The sequence below is a fragment of the Choloepus didactylus genome, chromosome 8, assembly GCF_015220235.1.
Source record: "Choloepus didactylus isolate mChoDid1 chromosome 8, mChoDid1.pri, whole genome shotgun sequence".
Lineage (NCBI taxonomy): Eukaryota > Metazoa > Chordata > Mammalia > Pilosa > Megalonychidae > Choloepus > Choloepus didactylus.
The window spans coordinates 16,358,451-16,374,810 of record NC_051314.1 but is presented as its reverse complement, the minus strand read 5'-3'; the positions used below and the strand labels follow the sequence as shown (position 1 = coordinate 16,374,810).

General features: G+C 58.5%; 1 protein-coding gene across 6 annotated transcripts in view; it reads right to left on the bottom strand.

Annotated features, from left to right (window-relative positions):
* Positions 1-9,001, bottom strand: part of ELFN2 (extracellular leucine rich repeat and fibronectin type III domain containing 2) — a 50,403-nt gene extending 41,402 nt beyond the window's left edge. Inside the window, exons 1-2 of one of the 6 annotated variants that reach the window (XM_037847673.1) lie at positions 8,368-8,875; positions 1,408-1,571 (exon numbers count right to left, since the gene is read on the bottom strand). The gene's annotated coding sequence lies outside the window, so the exon portion shown is untranslated. Of the gene's footprint in view, positions 1-1,407; positions 1,778-3,726; positions 3,746-8,119; positions 8,242-8,367; positions 8,876-8,962 lie in introns of those variants that run through there. The other 5 variants (XR_005218519.1, XM_037847674.1, XM_037847671.1 and 2 more) reach the window with 5 other exon arrangements.
* Positions 9,002-16,360: the final 7,359 nt, after the last annotated feature.

Here is a 16,360-nt window from a genome sequence, read left to right as displayed (position 1 = left end):
TCCCAGCTCCTGCACATGCCCACAGTGTGACCTTGGGCAAGTCACTTCCCTCTCTGATCCTTCCAGGTATCACTGCCAGGCTCCCCAGGGCACAGCACTTGGGCCAGCAGGTCCCCAGCAGCCATGAAGAATAGAGAGAAGTCATCTGGGGGCAAAGAGGGAGCATGCATGGGACCGGGGAACCTGTAGATCAAAGGCCCTGAGGTAGGAGGGGGCTGGAGGAGGCAGAGGCAGTGAGAGCTCAGCCACAGAGGAGGGAGGGGAGGACGGGAGAGGGAAGGCAAGAGAGCAAGTCAGCCCTGGGAGAAGGGACAACCGTGGTGCAAGCCAAGGCCCAGCAGCTGACCACATGGGCAACAGGCAGTCTGAGCCATGGAGGTGGGGAGCACAGCCCAGACCCACCCACTCCCCTCAAAGAACCCCACTACAGCCTGTGACGACACCAGGTCCACAGCAGCAACCCATCCCCCACCACACCCCCAACCCCCTCCCTGCACGAGCTCCCTACCAAGCGACCCTAATCAGCCGCTCCCTGGGGACATCGGTAGCCACAGCCCCTCCACGTGGGGACCATCGCACCTTAGAGACGGCATCTCCCTCCCCTTGGCAACCACCAACACCGAGCCCAGCCAGCCAGCCTCCTCCCTCCGTCTCCTCCTCTCTGCATGGACACCACAGTGCCACGGAGGCGGCTCCTCGCCACAGCAACCACCGTCACTCAGCGCCCGCCTGGACAACAGCTCCCTCCACGTGGCCACCACCAACACCGCCACGGTGACGGTGACAGCCTCGACAGCCTCCGCCGATCCTCTCCAGGACAGCCACCAGCCCCTAGCCAGGGGGAACAGCTCCTGCCTGCCCTCCCCACCACCTCCAAAATTCAATGACACTGGATGGGATCAGGCCCTGGGTCAATTCTGGCCGGCGTTCCCCTGCTCCCAGCTCATGCCCAGCCCCTGGGTCTGCCTCTCTCTACACGGGAAGGCCCCCAACCGAGGGAGAGGACGAGGCCATGTGCTCCCAGGCCAGCCCCTGGAGGCCGGCCCCCCAGGCCGGGCCTGTGCACAGATGCCGCAGCCCTGCTGGGCCCAGGCCAAGCCCGGCTCAGCCTCTCGGCTGGGCAAAGGGGCAGGAGCCAGTGTCTCCAAGCCCCCAGGGCCTTCCTTCCCACCCTCCCCAGTGGACCTGTCCTGGCCCCCATAAGGCTACCTCGCAGGCTCTGCATTATGGAAACTGGGGAGGGGCAGAGTGGGGGTGCCCACAGCGGGGGGCAGGGCCCGAGCAAAGCAGCGAGGGACAAACCGGAGCCTGGGGCTGGGCTACATCACGGGTTTGCAAGGCCAGGCCATGTGAGCTGTGCTCAGTCCCGGCCACACACACACACCGTCAGAGGCGCCCTGTCCTTACCAGGTGTCTGCGGGCAAAGGGGGGCCCTCAGGCCAGCAAGGCTCTGTCCCCGGCCCAGGCCTCAGGGAGGGCCCCACGGCAACGGTGGCAGTGGCGGTGGCAATGGGGTGCTGGGTCCTGGACCAGCTCGGGCGGCAGCAGCTCCTCACCCAAGTCCTCTCCTTCTGCAAGGAGGCGAGGGGGAGAGGAGGGGAGGGAGGCAGAGGAGGGGAGGAGAGCAGGAGAGGGAGGGGGACAGCAGGAGGGAGGGAGGAGGGAAAAATGCTGAAGTCTTGAAGGGTACACTCACTTCTTTCTTAGGTTTCCCATGGCAACCGAATATACCACAAATGAATATCAGTGTGAGAAAGAGGGAGGAGGCAGAGGGAGGGGGGAATGGAGGGAGGTGGAGGCAGAGATGAAGAGATGGAGGCAGGGAGATGGAGATGGAAAGATTATGGTGTGAGAGAGATGGAGGGAGAAGGGCCTCAAGATCCACATCAGGGGCTGGGGGCTCCCCACAAGGGGGCTCAAGGTGTGTATGTGGGGGGGCAGCCTGAGCCAACTGCTGAGCTGGCTTCTTTCCAGCTCTCCATGGCCCCTGGGCAGGAGGGGTAAGCAACAGATGGATAGGTTTTCTGGGAATTAAGGGGCCCCACTCCTACTATCCCTCACTCCCTCTTGGGCCCCACAGTCCAGAAGTGTTCCCCAAGTTGTATTTCCAGCCCCGTGTTCCCCTCACAGCCACGGACACAAACATCACCCACATGTGAACAGCCACATCTATCCCCAAAGCACCCTCACACTCACCTGACTCAGCCAGCCCTCACCCCCTCTCAGCACCCAAACATGCCCCCCTTGTTGGTCACTCCAAACACCACCGCCCACTCCCCTCTGCTGCAGGGAACAAAGACCCCACACCCCAGCACACCCTCTCTTATTCGGAACTCTTCACCCACCCCAAATATGTCCATACCCTGTTCCCACACCCCCACCCCACCAGGTATAAGCCTCCGGCCCACCTTCCCACCATATACGCTCACACACACCTGGACAGCGATGTACCTGCCGGCCCCCCTCCTGCACACACACTCACAGACAGACGTGCCTCAGTCCAACCTTTCCTCCATCTGTGCACACATGTGCACACACACACACACTCATCTGCTTCCTGAGGAGGCCCCCTTCCCTGTCTGGCCCCACACTCCCCAAGCAGCCCAGATGGTGCTCCCCACAGCACCCCACCCCTCCCTGCCACAGGCAAGGGCTCACACCCCCAGCCCCCTCGATGGCGCCATTCACAAAGATATGTAGACCCATCAAGTGCTGGCAGCCAGCAGCGCCCGGCGGCACACAGACACCCATGGTCCCCCGAGCAGCCTCAGCTCCCCACCCCACCAGGAGGCGGGGAGGAGGAAGCCAAAGAGGACGCTGGCAGCTTGCTCCAGGAAAAGGCTCTGCCACCCAGATCCCAGGGACTGGGGTGCACCCTCCACCCTGACCTCAGTGGCCAGCAGGGACGACACCTCAAGGGCACATACCCCACCATCACACACACACACACACACACACACACACACACACACACACAGCAGCCAACACACCAGAACTTCACACTCCCTCCAACACACTTCACAGAACCAAACACACACAGGGGTGCCCCACGCACACTGCCCCAACAGGCAGACCCACAAACGTGCCACCATGCAACATGCCCACACCTAGAGACTGTCTCCTCCCCTGCCCGGACACGCAGGCCCACATGCACAGGGCAGCCCACCCGGACACGCACTCCCACCTAGAGGCACAGGCCTCAGGCATGTCCACGCGGGGAACACATCCAGGACACACGTGCCAGTACACCCCTGCCAACACACCCCTCCCCAGCACACAAACGGCCAGCCTGCACCCCGGCCAGCTCGCGGTGCCCCCACCCCTCCCGTGCACACCCGCCAGACACGCACACACAACTCCCGCCTCCCTCCCCCCCGCTCCTCCCCGCAGCCCCGCCCCCCGCCGGGCGAGTTTAGGATCCCGCGCACAGCGCCGAGCCCAGAGGCTGTGAAATTGGCTGCGAGCGTCTGGGGACGCGGCTGCAAATTCTAACCCCCAGGAAATAAGGCGGAAACCCGGGCCGGGTCCGGAGGTCAGGAGGCGGGCGGCGGTGGCCTGACACGCGGGCCGGGGGACCCGCAGGGTGGGGCGCGGCTGGGGGTCCCCCTTACCGCCGCCGGCTGCAGAGGGAGCGGGGGCTCTGTGCCGCGCGCCCTCCCGCTCGCGCCGCGCCCCACCCGCGGCCTCTACACCATAGTGCCGCCCACCCCGCCCGCCATGCCGCACCTGCCGGGCCGGAGATTGCTCCCCGGTGCACCGCGTGGGCAAGTCCGGGGCGCGCATCCGGTACGGACACGCCCCGCCGCCCACCAGGCCCAGACCTGCCTCTGCATAAGCGCCCACCGGAGGGCGGCCGCGGGCCACAGCGACTGGGCTCTGCGCCGCTTCCTCCGGGATGCCTTCCTGGCTCTCCTCCACCCCCGCCTCTGGCCTCTGCTCACTCGCACAGCCGCAGTAAAGGAAGGGAGAGGCGGGTATCGTCCAAGATGATGGGGCAGGCCCTCTCCACAGCGTCTCTGTATCCCGACTTCACTTCACCAGCCCTTGCTTTAAACTCCTTACCACAGACTCTGCCTCCAGGATGCGGGGATGGGGTGGGGGTGGGGGTGTCCTGAGGATTTCATGGGGGCTCTTTGCAATGCCTTAGGACAGGGCTCAGCACAGAATAAGCAGGCCATGAACACCGGCCCTTACTCGTCAGTATTAGCCTGTATCACCTCGGTCTTGCTGCTGTGTCACCCAAGGCAAGGCACTTCACTTCTCTGAGCTCCTAGTCTGTAAAAGGAGGATGGCTGCCCTGCCTCCAGGGGTGTCTGGGAGGAGTCCCAGAGATGGCTGGGAACATGCAGCAGCTGCCATCCAACCAGCAAACATGGGTGAATTAATCTTCTGGAAACAGTCAAAATGCAGGTTCTTGGCCCCACCCCCATGACCCTACGGAATCAAAATCAGTGTGGCCCAAGAATCTGCATTTTAACAAATACCAAGCAGGCCCTGCATTCATGGTCCAGCGCCCTGCCTACAGGGGTGGGCTGGACTTCTTTCCTGAGCCTTCCAGCCAAGATTCAAGAAGATAATAGGGAGTGCACAGAGCAGGGACACGATCCCTGGGGTTCTTTGATGCCACAATCATCCCTGCTTCTCTCCCCTATGTAGGAGGCTCACCCAGCACAGCACCACCCCCTCGCCTTCAGCTTACAGACCAACAGCCACTTGCCAGTCCAGCCCTACTATGTGCAGGCCCTGCACAGCCGTCCAGAACAGGAGGTCATCTCTAGGGCTCCTGCTTTAGCCTCTGACCCCAGACCCAGCAAACTTTCCGTGTGTGTGTGTGTGTGTGTGTGTGTGTGTGTGTGTGTGTGTGTACTGAATGCAAAGTACATCAGGCCATCCTCGGCAGCATGTAGATGAAAGGAATTTATGCAAAAGAATTGAGGGCCTACTAAGTCTCTGCCCGCGTGGAGCTGACATGCTAGCGGGTGAGACAGACACCAAATGGCTAGACAAACAGATCTAGCCATGAAATGCCCCCAGGTGACGAGAAGGGTGAGGAGGGGAGGGAAGCAGGCAGGCTGACCCCACAGCCTCTGTCCCTCCAAGGTCCAGGGAGAACTGTAGGGGGAGAGAAATGACAGAGAGACAGGCCAAGGAGGGAAACTGAGTCAGGCCTGAGTCTTGGGCTTGGGTCCAGAGCTGAGTAGTCAGGTAGCCACTGGGATTGCTCCCCATTCCCCCTGAGAGAGGCGGTAACCAGCATGCACATCCGCAGACACACAGACGTGCACTCCAAGACGTGCCCTGGTCCCCTCCCAGTGCCCCCCTCTGCACACCCCGGCTGGGGGATGGGCAGCTCCCAGGTCCCCGGCATGAGCTCTGCATTCCAAAGGGTGAAAAGGAGACAGACACACACAGCCGCAGCCCCACTCCAGGAAACGAGGAATGAATAAAGGAAACAGGCAGCAGAGGGAAAGGAAATAATCTAATTGACACCTACTATGAGCCAGACACAGTGCTACACACCTGACAGGCATTCTCTTACGTCACCTTTATGACAGACCTAGAAGGGTTGGGAATTCGCACCATTATCCCCACTTTACCTTGAGGAAACAGGGCCTCTGGGGTGGGGGTGCCCTTGTACAGCACCTCCTGGGCGCTGATGCTATGCTAGGCACTGGGGGGCCGGGCAGGAAGCTGCCTTCAGGAACGTCACAGGTCACCGTGAGGAAGGGGCACAGCAGGATTAGGGTGGGGGTCGGGACCCTGAGCCGTCCCCGAGGCCTCCCCCTACCTGCCCCCGGGTCCCTGCAGCACTTCCCCTTTCCCCTTCAGCCCTCGATTTGCTCCTCTGTGAAAGTCCACATAATGGCAGCCACCCTGCCAGCCTCAGGCCTCCTCTGGAGAGAAAAGAAAGTTCTTCGCAAATTCAGACTTAAAGCACCGCAGGGGAGCGGCTGCTCCGCCCTGGGGGGCTAGGGGGCAGAGGGGGATGATGGAACACACTTAGATGGGCCCCCACCATGTACCAGGCCTCCAGCCCCCCCCAGGGTGCTCCCTCTCCTGTGATCCGGCCCCCACACTCACCCCCACTGAGAACCGAGGCCCTGAGGCTCAGAGGTGGCCCAAGGCCTGACTCAGGAAGCCTAAAAAGTGGCAAGGCAGGGTTAGGAGCAAAGGTCTTTGGCTCCCTGGTGGTGACTGTTTTCTATTGTCACATGCACTCACACTCACACACACATACCCAAGGGTCTCTGTGACCCAGCCGGACGGGAGACGAGAACAGGGACAACTGGCTGGGGCTCGGAAGTGGGGGGACTCCACATGGAGGGCCGGGAAATGTGCTATTCAGGGGTGCAGGCCTCAAGGAAAGGGGACCCACACCCACTCAGGACGCTGGGAAATGGAGCCTCTTGACAGGGACTGCTTCTCTCTTCACCTCTCACACAGGGGACCCACACTCAGCCACACACATGCTCAATGACAGTGACACCTCCCACCACACCCCCTACTGACATCACACGCTCCAGCCAGCGGGGGTGACCCTTCGCACTGCCCTCCCAGTGACGTCACTTGCAGCCTGGGGCTGATGTCACACCCAGAGGTCCTCGCTGACATCACGCCCACAGGCCCATGCTGACGTCACATACACACTCTTCTCCCTAGTGTCCCACACAGCCCCGGACCTAGGCCCCCTTCAGTTCCTCTTCTTTCTCCCTGCCCAGGGCTGACTGTCCCTACCCATTAACACACAAGCACACACACGCATGGCTCCTGGGGCACCTAGCTACTCAGAGCAAGCACTGCCTAACAGCACGTGTGTGTGCATGTGTGTGTGCCCATCTCCTAGGACACCCTCCAACGGCCTAGACATGGCACATGTCCCACAGGTGCCCACAGGCCACGGGAACAGGCACACACAGGGAGACACATGCAAACACTCTCAGCACCTCCATGATGTGGCTCCCCCAAATTAAAATACCCCTCACTAACTAACTCAGGCCGCCTGGGGCCTGCAGCTTGCACCACAGATCCTCCAAGTGCTGCCAGCACCCCCCTCCCCCAGCCCCTCTCCTCCCACAGCCCGGCCTGCTGACAGCACAGCCGCAGCCCAGACACACACACACATACACACACACACACACACAGTCCAGCCCGACACCTGTGTCTCTGACACAGACACAGCCGCACAGCTACAGCACAAGGACCAGAGGCAGCTGCTGGGGGAAGGAGCCCAGGGGGAAGGGACACTGCACAGAGCCCAGAGCTGCTGAAAGTGCCTCAAGTACCACGGTCCTCCCGAGCCCAGGGGCAGCGCCGCCGTCGGGTGCCACGGTCCCCTCCTCCTCTCCCTCCCAGGGCACGCCTGACACGCCGCAGCCTGACTGCCTCCGTCCTGGAAGCCGGGTCCCTGGTGCACACACGCACAAGCACACACACACACCAGCACCCTCCCCTCCAAACAGTCTGAGGAAACCCTGCTGGGCCACAGACTGTGCCTGTGTGTGTGTGTGTGTGTGTACAGAGAGCAGGTCCACTCCTGCACATCCAGCCCTGTGTGCACACACAGCACCACATCCCTCCCCATGTGCACACACCGCCCCGCCAGCCAACACACCCACTCCCCTGCCCCCCCTACCCAGCCAGGCGCTGGAGCCCGCACATGCAAACGCACACAAACACACACGCACACACACACAGCCCGACAGTGGCCCCAGCGCTACCAGAGCTGCAGTTTCTGGCGATTTCTGCTGCTGCCCTGGGCTGCTTCCCTCTTGCCCCATGGCAGTGCCACGGGGAACGAGGCAAAGGCTTTCCAAGAGTCCCCATCCTCTGGGGACCCCCACTCCCCAGTTCTGGTCTTCCTACCAAACCCATCTCCCTCCTGTGGGGAAAGGGGGTAAAGCCCCACCCTAACCTCCCCCAAGCAGTCATCCAGGCATCAGTCCACCCACCCCCCTCACCAGCTATGAGGATAAATTCTTTGACCCTGGCAGCACCCTGTGAAAGAGGGGGGCCGTGGTCACCGGATTAACAAAGATGGGAGCAGAGAGGTGCCGTGTGGCACTAGCAGGCACAACCCGTCCACCATCTAGCCTCTGCACCACCCCCAAAAGATGCTCACCTAACCGTCCTGGGTGTCCTCGCCCCCCTCCATCATCTGCGCAGGGGGCACCCCTCGGGGGTCCCACGGGGATCCCGAGATCCAGGAGACACGGGGATGGCTCTTCCCATTTCATACTTCCCTTTCTGCACCCCCTTCCATGATCCACCACCACTGGCGGGTGTAGGGGTTGGCTCCCTCCAGCGCCCGCCCGTATTCCCACCGTCTCCGCCGGCCGCTGGCTCTCCGATCTGCAGGAATCCACTTACCTCCAGCCCCAGCCGGGATCCGGGCCGAGCACCACCTCCGGGCAGCGCCGCGGCTGCTGCGGGGCCTGCGCGTGAGTGTGAGCGCGGGGCCGTATGTGCGCGGCGCCCAGCTGGCTTGACGCGCCCTGCCGTGGCTCTGTGCGTGTCGTGTGTCTGTGGCGTGGCCCGTGTGTGTATGTGTGTCTGTGAGCGAGCGTGTGCGCGCAGACACCGCCACCCCCGCCTACCCGTCGCCGCGCCTCTGCTTTGGCGGGGCCCGCGGCCAGGGAGGGGGCCGGGGCGCAGCGTGCGTCAGGGGCCGCGGCTGGCTGGCTGTCCGTCCGCCCTCGCCGGGCCGGGCGCCGGGCTCCCTTCGCAGGCCTTTCCGCAGCAAGACCCCTCCCGGCTGGATTCTTCCACGGACACACACGCACACACACACACACACACACACACACACACACACACAGCCACACACCCGCGAGGCGGGGGCCGCGCCTGGCTCCACCACTGCAGCCGCAGCGCCGGCAGAGGCGGCGGCACCGCGGACCCGCCGAGCCCTGGGCACCGGTCGGGAGCGCGCCCCGTCCTCGTCCGGGCCCCCAGCCCTGCTCACCCCGCGGGGTCCTTGTCCCAATGTCGCGCCGCTAGTGCATTCAACAGCTGGAGGCAAACTTGCTAACGGGCAAGCCGCCCGAGGTGCGCAGCGCCCTCCAGCGCCCGCCCGCTCCGCGCCGGTGGGTGGACACCCCTGCCCCGGGCCCTCTCACCCCGCCCCCCATGCCCCGGTCGCCCGCGCCTGGCTCACTGGTCGGTGAGTATCCGCTGACGATCCAGTGAAGTGTGGCTAGTTAGTGCGTTCCCATTTTACAGGCAAGGCAACTGAGGCTCGGTGAGAGGAGTGATTCCCTCAAGGTCACACAGCCAGAGTGTGGCAGAGAAAGCATTAGACTCCAGATCTCTCCTTCCTTGTGCCAGGGCTCTTGGCTGCCGCTCTTAGCCTTCTCCATCCCTCGAGGAGTATGCCCAGTATGCTGGGTTCTGCTACAGCGGGAGAGGTTTCCTAAGGCCTTCCTGCCCCAGCCTCTCCCTGGCCAACCCAGGCCCCCCACCTGCTCCACCCACAGAGGAGTGGGTGCTAGGGGGAGGATAGGAGATGCAGGAAGGAGCTCTGGTTCCCAGGGCCTGTGCCTCAGCGCTTGGGCACACAGGCACCCGGTGGGTAGACACATGTGCACACACACACACACACACACACACACACAGCTCCAGAGGCACACACCTCACTCAGGGCAGGCATTTACTGATAGTGCATGTGTGCTTTCTTCATCTGTGCAGGAATAAACCAGCACCTGCTCCCCGCTGGGGATCACAAACCCAGAAGCTGAGGTCCCCTGCAGGCAGATCTGCATATCTCAGTCACTTTGGGGGCCCCATGCTCCTGTGCCTTCCCTGCAGGCAGCGCACGGCAGAATGTTAAGCCCGGGCTGTGGGAGCTCCCAACAGGGATGTCTTAGCCAGGCCAGGGGTAGGGGAAGCCTCTGGAAGAAGCCACTGCCTGAGCTGAACCTTGATGGGTGAATAGGAGTTGGTCAGCTGAAAAAGGTAGAGAAGGGTGTCCCAGGCTGTGGGAACAACAAGTGCAAGGCGTAAAACAGCCTGGTGTGTGTGCAGGAACTCCACGGAGTTAGGTATTAGTAGAGTGGAAAGAACAGGCTGTCTGTTGAGAAATTCCTCCCTCCTGTCAGCTGAGGGTGGGACAGGAGGCCCAGGATTGGGCCTGGAGAAAGACAAGTGCTAGGATGTGGAGACAGACTGTTGGACAGTCCACTCTGCCTGCCACACCTACACCCCATACTCCCTGACACACTCCTACCCACCCTTCAAGGCCCCTGGCTATGGACCCAAACAAGCCATTATGCTGTGTCTGCCCTCTAAACTAAGCCCTCCTAGAGGGCAGGAGCTGGATCAGACACATTTTGCATCTCCTGCACAGGGCTGGGTGTGGAACAGGGTCCCAGTCCGAAGTCCATGCTCAAAGAGCCCTGGCCACCATCCCTGTCCCCCCAGGCCTCCCTGACTCTCCTCAGCGACACACCGGCCCCTGCGCCCTCTGGCGGACCAGCATGAGATTGCAGAGAGCTTCCCAGTCTACCAGCCTGTCTGCAGCTGGCACACGCAGCTGCCTTTAGAAGTGGCTCTGACACAGTCCCACCTAATCCGCTCCAGTCAAAAAAAAAATGGGCAGTGAGCCCAAGGAATATCAGGCAGCAGACGGCAGAAGAGTCTCTTCCGGTTCCATTTGTTTGGCTTTCCCAGGCCTCGGAGTGCAAGTCACCCCTCTCTCTGAGCCTCCGTGAAATGCGAATGATGAAGGCAGCCGTGCCCAGCCCAAGGCTGGCACGCACTGCGTGGGCGTTCTCTCCCCAACTCTGCTTGGCAGAATTACCTCTGAAGTGGTTTTCAACTTTAAAATGTTCCAAGATTTGGAGACCTTGCCCTTGCCCATTAGATATAGATTGGCAAGGCTTGCCCTCTCCTCCCAGGGGCTCCTGCAGACTCAGCTCAGTCGCTGCCACCAGGAGGAAGATGGAGATGGCCCAGGCTGATTAAATGTCGCGGTGGACCTCAGCCAACCTGACACTTGATTGGGCTTTTTCTCAACCAGTACTGGGCATAGAACTTTCCATGAGGGTAGAAATGTTAAATATCTGCACTGTCCAATTCAGGAGCTGCTAACCACATGTTGCTACTGAGTGCTTGACATCGTGGCTTGCGTGACTGAGGAACTGAATTTTTTTTTTCATTTCATTTCATTTCAGGTAAATAGTCCCATGGGGCTAGTGGCTACCCTATTGGATAGTGTGGTTTGAGAATTACAGCAATCTCCCTGCTAAAATGGAGCTCAGGCAAGGCTAATACAGGGGACCCCAGCACCCTACCCAGCCTGTGCAATCTCTAAGGTAGACAGGAGGGACTGAGCTGACAGCAGTAGCAGTGTGTCCACCCCACAGTCGCTGTCCCGTGCTATGCCTTGCCATCTTTCTCCTGGATGCTTGCAACAAACTTTCTCATCACCCACTGGCTTAAGCCCTCCAATAGCTCTCCAAAGCCCACACAGGGATGCAAATATGTTCCCCTTCTCATGACAACTCCAAACGGTTGGCAGCAGCTGCCTGGGAGCTCACTGTTTGCAGAGTATCATGATGGTTGGCGATGCCTGCCCTGGGTGCAAATGCAGAGAAGAACGGTATGCCATCTCAGCTAGAGAATAAAACCCAAACTTTGCGGACAGGCTGTCACCCCTCCGGCATCATCTCAAATCCTTCCACACCTGTTCTGGATTCCAGCCACACCAAGACCTGCCCTTTCCAGAACACACCAGACCTCTCGCCCCAGAACCACCAGAACCACCAGACCTCTGTGCTTTTGATCCTGCTGTTCTCAGCCTGCGAAGCCCTTACTCCTCTCTGCTCCCTTCCCCAGCTGTCTAATTCCAGCCATTCATCAAGCACCACTCAAAGGCTGCCTCCTCCATGAAGCCTCCCCTGAGCTACACCCAAGCAGAGCTGGCTGAGTTACATCTTCCTCTGCTGGCTCCAGGAACACTCTGGAACATTGCCCCCAACGCATCGTGTCATTATTCATTCTCATATGCACCCCCACTGACTTACGCATCACTGGGTCACTCTGTAATAGCAGCTACAGTGTATCGGGGCTCTAGGCCAGATATTGCACAGGTCCTGTTTGTACATTATTCTCATTAATAAGCCACAGATGACATAGTGGAATTGTACCCTATAACATCCTTTGAAATTTGCTCTACAGCTGCTCATTGAATTGTGCTTTGAAAGTCCTCACCTTTCTGTATATACCCTATATTGCATAATAAGGAAAGAACTGAAACTGTGGAACTGTAACTCATAACAATTTTTGAAATTACCTGTATAACTGCTTGTTGAGAGCTGTGCAACAAAAGTTGACACCTTTCTGTATGTATGCTATATTTTACAATAGTGGAAATGGCTGAAGTAGTAGAACTGTGACTCATGACATTCTTGAAGTTTGTTCTCTAACTACTCATTAAATCATACCTCGAAAGTTATCACTGTTATGAATATATGTTAAAGTTCACAATAAAAAAAGGCATTAAAATTAAAAATTAAAAAAAATAAGCCACAGAAGTGGACAGTAGGGGGGTTAATTCTGGGCACCCAGAATCTATACCTCTTTCCACCAACACCCCAGTTTCCTGTCTCCCCACCACCACGTATAATCATGGGGGAATTATGAATCAAAGTGTCCCCCTAAACCCAGCTGGGCTCACCGAGTCATGAGTGGAGTGAGGCATGGACAGGAAAAAACAGCAGATGCAGAACCATCCCAGAAGCCTGGGTGCAGATGACATGGGCAGGTCTTTCCGGCTGCCTGGACCCCCATCCTGCATGCCAGATGCCCGTCTGCTCTGGGATCTCCCAGCAGTGCCTGGGAGCCACCCGGAACAGCCCCCCAGTAAGGGCTGGGGGTGTTTTTTTTGCCTGAGCTGACCAGATATGGCCCACATCCAAATGACCCCACTGCTCAGGCCACATGGTAATAGAACCTTTATCCAGAAGAGCTTCCTTTCTGCAGGGCTTAGAGAAGAGAGGATTAGGAGTGAGAGGAACACATAAATGCTCCAAGCTGTTTACAGAGAATAATGAGATATACCCTTTGTACTTGGGTGAATTTTTTTTTCTTCATTTGGTCTACATGGCACTTTAAGTTAATGCTTAAAAAAAATTAGGTTAAGTGATTCTTTTAGAGGAACACATGACCAGGGTGAGTATGGGGTGTCACAGTCCAGTTTTGGATCCAGACCAAAAATCAAATTTTCTGCGGTATCTCCAAGGCTGGGACTGAGGGCCCTGAGTCACTGAGGAAAGAGACCAGTGATGAGACACAGAACCTAGAAGGCAAAAAAAATGAAGATTTCCCCCTAAAGCTTCTGCCCCTTGCCCACCATAGAGCAATTTTAAATGGAATATGAAGAGAAGGAGTCTGAGCTGCCTTCTCGGGATGGGGCTCCTCTCATCTAGGGCACCAAAACAGGTCAGGAATTATGAGGTTGAAGATAAGGGGGTACGGGACAAATCATTCCTGGGCCTCATAAGGGTGAGATTTGAAGCTGGGAATTTAGGGGAGGTTGGCTGGGAGGGAGAAGAGCCCACAGATCAGGAAGAAGATGAGGCCTGGTTGTAAAGCAATTGGAGAAAACACACACATTTCTAAAAGGGATTTTTAAGTTGTTTTGCTGTCGAGTGTGTGATGTAAGCTCCCCACCCCCACTTCAGCCTGCCCCACCCTCTCCCTCCTCAGTCCCCTTCAGAAAAGTCTACAGGCTTATTGTAGTAGTCACATACTGCCGTGTAACAAATAACCTCCAAACGTAGAAGCTTAAAACAGCAACAAATATTTATTGTTGTATAGTTTTTGTGGCTGGGAATTCAGGGGTGGTTAGCGGGGTGATTCTGACTTGGGATCACTCATCAGGGTGCAGTCAAGAAGTCAGCCAGGGCTGCAGCCACCCGAAGGCTGGACCGGGGCTGGAGAAGGGGCTCCCAAGGCAGTGCTTCCACATGAACCAGTTTTGCTGCCGGCCGTCAATGGGCAGCCTCAGTTCCTCACCACACAGACCCCGCCACAGGACTGCCGGAGTGCCCCCCGCCTTGCCTGGCGGCTGCTTCCCCCAAGGTAAAAACAAGGAGGAAGCCACGATGTCTTTTCTGACCTCGCCGCAGAAGTGACACACTGTCACTTTTGCAGTTTCCTATTGGTTGCACGGGTCCACCCTGTCTGTTGTGGGAAAGGGCATCCACAATGGCGTGAATTCCATCGAGGGCCATTTTGGGGGCCAATGGATTATATTTGGTGAAATTGAGGAAGCTCTGAGTTCGCATCCAGACTGGCAAAGGCAGAAGGAGAACTGGGAGTGTGGATGCTGGGGCTGGAGGCTCTGATTTCATAGGATGCTGGGATTCTGGGAGTCTACGACCCTCATGGTCCATGGATCAGGGGTAGTCCCTAATGTATATAAAGGTCCTGATGAGTCTGGGCAAGAAGGAGGGGTGTCCAGGCATGTAGACCCAAGGAGAGGCTGTCTACGGGGCCAGCTCCAGGGCTACACCCTGGGGGCAATTTTGAAGCTTCCAGACAGATGCCCTTTGACCCAGAGACCCAGTTAAGGGAGGATCTGTAGGGAGCTTCATAGCCCTGCTCACCTGGCTTGGGGCTGAGATTTGTAGTGAGGTTTGCCAGCTTGTCCCCCCACCCCGCCCTCTGCCCTGGAGCATGCCTGGGATGGGGTGGGGGAGGTGGGAGACCCTGGCCTCCACCATCTGATCCAAGTCATGCCTGGGTGCCCAGCCCATCGCCAAGCACAATGCAGGTGAGCTGCCCCTACCCAGGGACACAAGGGTCAGACTGAGGGTGTCCTCAGCCCCCCAGAGGCTGCTCCAACATAAGTGGGCCAGGCAGGTGCAGATGCTCCACCCCCACCCCCGCCGCCGGAACCAGGCTCTCATCTGAGACACCCAGGGGAACGCTGGCCGGGGTGGAGGGAGGTGCAGGGGCTCCTATGGCTGCCTGACTTATGCTACCCAATAGCCAGGGGCTGTTGGGTTCTACGCAGCTGGGGAGTCTGCTCATCTGGGTCTGAGCGCCCTTACGTGGGACCCCAAAATTCTGCCGTCCCAGGATTCTGCTGGAGCCTCAGGCCTGGACTGGGCGGCCACAGCAGTGGGGAGTGGGGGAGGACGGGGGACACGAGTCCCAGCTGGCTCAGTGGCCACGAGGTCAGCCAGGCAGCCTGCGTTATTAAACCATCTATCTGGTTCTGCCCGAAGGATGTTGGGGGAGGAGGAAGACTCGCTTCTGCTGCCTGAGCCTGGAACTGGGGCAGCCAGAGGAGGCCTCTGGGAGCAGGAGGTCACTGGCCTCACAGCCCGACTTGTCACCGGCTGACCCGCTGCCAGCTCTACGGTTCCGGATACTGCCGATTCTGGAGAGGCGCTGACGGGTTGTTTTCCTCACGTTCTTTCCCTGCTCAGAAACTTCCAGGCTCTGACTCCACAGAGTAAAGCGCCACTCCCTATACTGGCATCTGGAGCTTCCCCCCCTGCAACCTGTCCACACTCTACCTAGAATCATAATAATAGCTCAAAATGGGGGCAGTTAGGATCTCTTTTGGGCCCCATGCCAAGTGCTGCATATGAATGAAAGTCTCAGTGAGTAATGACAACAGTCCTGGGAGGTACTTGCGGTTGTTATTCCCATTTTACTGATGAGGCTCAGAGATGCTAATTAACTTGACCAAGATCACACAGTAGGAAGATGCAACCGAGATTCCTGCAGGTTTCCCTGCTGACCCATGCGCTGTGGCCGTGGGACCCCAGGGGAATTTTAGACTGTTGTTCCCATTCCAAGCCCCCATATAGCTCTTCATTTCCCAGCTTGTACCTTCCCTAACAACCTCTCAGTCCAGAATCCCCATGTCTGAAGACCCCCATGGATGGGTGAGCATCTGTAGGTTCTCAGGACTCTGAGGGTAATGGAGGTTTTGTCAAGTTCCTCGGGCCCCAAACCCACGTGCTACCTTAATGCCTCTATGCTCCCTGCAGATCTGATCCATCAATTCCTATCAGTTCTGCCTCCAAAGGCATCCGAAACCCAGCTCCCTCTGCCCCTCACCGCCACAAAAGCCAGGCCTGGCTCTTCTAATCAGCTCTATTTGCTCAGGGCCTGGTGTGTGGTGAGCAGGCCAAAAATATTTGCTAAATAAAATGACTGAAGTGCATGCCCGAGTGAACAAACGAAGGAAGGAAGAGTCGCCAGTGTGGTGAGAGGAAACGTGTGTGACTGCAGAAAGGCAAGTGAATGCAGTTCTGCACTGGGACCAGGGGTGGAGCACTGGGGAAAAGGAAACCTTCAGCCTAGAAAAACAAAAATTAGACAAGATATTATTTATGGGCGTTTA